The sequence below is a fragment of the Oncorhynchus mykiss genome, chromosome 30 (genome assembly GCF_057628025.1).
Source record: "Oncorhynchus mykiss isolate SJ-2025 chromosome 30, ASM5762802v1, whole genome shotgun sequence".
NCBI classification, from domain to species: domain Eukaryota; kingdom Metazoa; phylum Chordata; class Actinopteri; order Salmoniformes; family Salmonidae; genus Oncorhynchus; species Oncorhynchus mykiss.
Window position 1 is genome coordinate 18828001 of NC_143051.1, and position 5487 is coordinate 18833487.

Below are 5487 nucleotides of genomic sequence, written 5' to 3' on the forward strand. Positions count from 1 at the left end.
ACATTACTGTAATATAGCTACTGCTGACTTAGGTTTCTGCCAACATGTCTGTAACAGTCTTGAAGGAAGACTTCTGGACAGATAATGTGAACATAACACAATCAATAGACTACAGCTGTTTATCAGATGCTGTAGGTTGAGAAAAAAAATATTTTGTCTTTGTCTTTTATCTGATTATTTGGGGAAATACGGTGCCTTCAGAAATTATTCACACCCCTTGGCTTCTACCACATTTTGTTCTGTTACAGCTTGAATATAAAATTGATTAAAATATATGTTTTAAATTGTCACTAGCCAACACACAATACCAATAACACACAATACCCCACACAATACCCCATAATGTAAAACTGAAATTATGTTTTTAGACATTTTTACAAATGAAAGCCGAAATGTCTTGAGTCAATAAGTATTCAACCCCTTTGTTATGTCAAACCTAAATAAGTTCAGGAGTAAAAATGTGTTTAACAAGTCACATAAGTTGCATGGCCTCACTCTGTGTCCAATAATAGTGTTTAACATGATTTTTGAATGACTACTTCAGCTCTGTACCCCACACATACAATTATCTGTAAGGTCCCTCAGTCGAGCAGTGAATTTCAAACACAGATTCAACCACAAAGAACAGGGAGGTTTTACAATGCCTTGCAAAGAAGGGCACATATTGGTAGATGGGTAAAAAAAAATCCGACTGACTATCCCTTTGAGCCTGGTGAAGTTACTAATTACACTTTGGATGGTGTATCAATACACCCAGTCACTACAAAGATACAGGTGTCCTTCCTCACTCAGTTGCCAGAGAGGAAGGAAACCACTCAGGGATTTCACCATGAGGCCAATGGTAACTTTAAAATAGTTAAATAGTTTAGTGGCTGTAATAGGAGAAAACTGATGGATCAACAACATTGTAGTTACTCCACAATACTAATCTAATTGACAGTGAAAATAAGGAAGCCTGTACAGAATAAAATATTCCAAAACATGCATCCTGTTTGCAACAAGGCACTAAATAAATACTGCAAAAAATGTGGCAAAGGAATTCACTTTTTGTCCTGAATACAATGTGTTATGTTTGGGGCAAATCCAATACAACACATTACTGAGTACCACTCTCCATATTTTTAAGCATAGTAGTGGCTGCATCATGTCATGGGTATGCTTGTAATCGTTAAGGACTGGTGGGTTTTACAGGATAAAAATAAAATTAATGGAGCTAAGCACATGCAAAATCCTAGAGGAAAACCTGGTTCAGTCTGCTTTCCAACAGAAATTGGGAGATGAATTCACCTTTCAGCAGGACAATAACCTAAAACACAAGGCCAAATCTACACTGGAGTTGCTTACCAAGAAGACAGTGAATGTTCCTAAGTGGCTAAGTTACAGTTTGGACTTGAATCTATGGCAAGACCTGAAAATGGTTATCAAGCAATGATCAACAACCAATTTGACAGAGCTTGAAGAATTTTGAGAAGAATAATGGGCAAATATTGAACAATCCAGGTGTGGAAAGCTCTTAAAGATTTAGCCAGAAGGACTCACAGATGTAATCACTGCCAAAGGTGATTCTACAAAGAATAGACTCAGATGTGGGAATATTTGCAGGATGTAAATTTGATATTTCGGTATTTAATTTTCACTACATTTGCTAAAATGTCTAAAAGCATGTTTTCACTTTGTTATTATGGAGTATTGTGTGTAGATGAATGAGAAAAATTAATTATTACATTTTGAATTCAGGCTGTAACACAACAAAATGTGCAATAAGTCAAGCGGTACTATGAATACTTTCTGAAGGCACTGTAGTCTATCAGTGATGACCTTTTGAGATTAAAGTTGTGTAGCTGTAACTCAAGATAAGGTTTATTGTCTCTGTCGACTGTGAACTTTGTCAGGTAGCATGCATTCACTGAATGGGAAGCTAAACTAATTACCTATCCCTGGCAACCTTGTTGTATGGAGAGAGAGTGGGCTATGAAACCAAACATCAAATATATTAAGTTATTATTTTGAATGTAGGCTTATGGGGATTTGTTGTGGCAAAATATGAATCATATATAATGTGTTTAATATTAACAATAATGTTAATATTGCCATAACATCAACATTGACCATAATCATGTTAATATTAACATTGACAATAATAATGTTAACATTGACCATAAAAATGTTAATATTGACCATAATCATGTTAACATTGACCATAATAATGTTAATATTGACCATAATCATGTTAACATTGACCATAATAATGTTAATATTGACCATAATCATGTTAACATTCACCATAATCATGTTAATATTGACCATAATCATGTTAACATTGACCATAATAATGTTAATATTGACCATAATCATGTTAACATTGACCATAATCATGTTAACATTGACCATAATAATGTTAACATTGACCATAAAAATTGTAATATTGACCATAATAATGTTAATATTGACCATAATAATTTGGACATTGAGCACAATAATGTTAATATTGACCATAATAACATCAATATTGACCATAATAACATCAATATTGACCATAATAACATCAATATTGACCATGATAACATCAATATTGACCATGATAATGTTAATATTGACCATAATAACATCAATATTGACCATGATAACATCAATATTGACCATAATAACATCAATATTGACCACGATAATGTTAATATTGACCATAATAACATCAATATTGACCATGATAACATCAATATTGACCATAATAACATCAATATTGACCACGATAATGTTAATATTGACCATAATAACATCAATATTGACCATAATAACATCAATATTGACCATGATAACATCAATATTGACCAAAATAACATCAATATTGACCACAATAATGTTAATTTTGACCATAATAACATTAATATTGACCATGATAATGTTAATATTGACCATAATAACATCAATATTGACCATGATAATGTTAATATTGACCATAATAACATCAATATTGACCATAATAACATCAATATTGACCATGATAACATCAATATTGACCACAATAATGTTAATATTGACCATAATATCAATATTGACCATAATAACATCAATATTGACCATAATAACATCAATATTGACCATGATAATGTTAATATTGACCATAATAACATCAATATTGACCATGATAATGTTAATATTGACCATAATAACATCAATATTGACCATAATAACATCAATATTGACCGTGATAATGTTAATATTGACCATGATAACATCAATATTGACCACGATAATGTTAATGTTGACCATAATAACATCAATATTGACCGTGATAATGTTAATATTGACCATAATAACATCAATATTGACCATGATAATGTTAATATTGACCATAATAACATCAATATTGACCATAATAACATCAATATTGACCGTGATAATGTTAATATTGACCATGATAACATCAATATTGACCACGATAATGTTAATATTGACCATAATAACATCAATATTGACCGTGATAATGTTAATATTGACCATGATAATGTTAATATTGACCATAATAACATCAATATTGACCATGATCATGTTAATATTGACCATGATAATGTTAATATTGACCATGATAATGTTGTTTTTATAAGATCATTACCACATGATGACTGTTCCTTTGATAATGTAATTTAACGTTCATTCAAGGCTATGACACGTCACAAACCCATTATATAGATCCAGAAATCCTGCTAGGCCCTTCAGAACAAAATCTCCCACGATGCAGCAGTTTCACGCTCATTGCTCTTCTACTCTGCACATGCCTTTCTTTCATCCAAATATGTTCAAAGTAACACAGGTGGCAAACCACTGAAGGTCTACTTTGGGTACCTCATTGGATATTCATACTCACACTTACATCCAAAGACCCTTCAAACAGCTTCATGTTTGACTTGGAGACAGGGGATCTCCTCCTCATATCCTGTTGACAATGACACAAGGATGTGTTAAACCAGTCTCACCTGGCCCAGCCTCTGTGCTGATGATGTGTTGTAGGGTGGTCGCCCCTAGACACTGATCTTGGGTCAATTTTCCACAATAATGGTTAGGATTGGGGGAGGGAAAGCTGATCACAGATCTGTACCAAGGGGAAACTTGCCCCCCATAGTTTGAGATGCACTTGTGACAACAGGTGTGTAGCAGGTGTTACAGTAATGGCAGTCCACTAACCATTTTGAGGGCCAGGAGTTTATCTTAGTCATTGTCCCTAAATACTGGACCCAATCATCCAGCCACACGGTCAATACAAATGATGGGTGTCCATGGAAAGTATTTTACTCCAGTCTTTTATTTACATTGCGATGGAAGGATCGTGCTCAGACAACACCTTGCCAAACATACATTTTACTCCTGCTCGTTGTACTTACACAACATGTAACACAACATTGGTCTCATTCTCATTGGTCAAGTAGATGAACACCTATATGTCCTCATTGGTAATTCACATGAACACTTTGTGAATTAGTTAACATGGCAACATATGGCTTCTAGATTATACTGAAGGTTGTGTATGCATTGGTACATCTTACCTTCTTGGTTTGCCGTGAGAAAGTTTCTCTTAGTCACTGCCAGGAAAAACTATGGGACTCAATCATCCAAGGTCAATGCAACATTTTGAATGTTGTCCATGAAAAGTGCTTTTACTCCAAAATGGGTATACGTAAAGAACGGGGCCTCTGAATTTACTCATCAATACATTTCCTCAACTATGTGTTGGCTCTTTATTTTTTTGAACAGAAAAAGTTCTGTAGAAATGACAGTATGTGCATTATTTGTTTTGACAAAAGTTACACCAGCCACCTTCCACGCTGTCAGTAATACATTGTCTTGTTACATCATGTTGTCAATTTTCCTAATACACAACCTGTTGTCAGTAAAAGGAAGTGTTAAAGGCCCAGGGCAGTAAAACATGACATTTCCCTGTGTTTTATATATATTTCCACACTATGGGGTTGCAATAATACTGGGAAATTGTGAAAATTATGATTATGCCCTTTTAGTTTAAGAGCTGTTTGAAAAGACCACCTGTAGTTTCAGCCTGTTTTGGTAGGATGGAGTTTTGGCCTTCCATGGAGACATCAGTAACCTCTCTGCAAATAACAGCAACATTCCCCCCTCCCCTGTTAGACCATTCAGACAGTACAAGCAAAATTCTTGCTTGAGAAATTGCCCTTTGCTAAGAAGCTATTTTGGTTTATTTTTGACCATTTTAAATTGAAATATTCACAGTAAGGTACTTCATTGTACAATTATTTGATATTTAGATAACAACAGCTAGTGATGGTCTTCATCAAGACAGTTGTGGCCATTGAGGGTGTAAGTGTGTCACTTGGCACCGCCTGTGTTCTTAGCAACATATTGTACTGACATTTAAAAAACGAACTTGCCATTATTTCATAAAAAGTTTATGCTGAGTTTACAATGAAGACAGGTGATTTGGACATGTACCCCTCATTCGGGTGAACTGCAATGGTC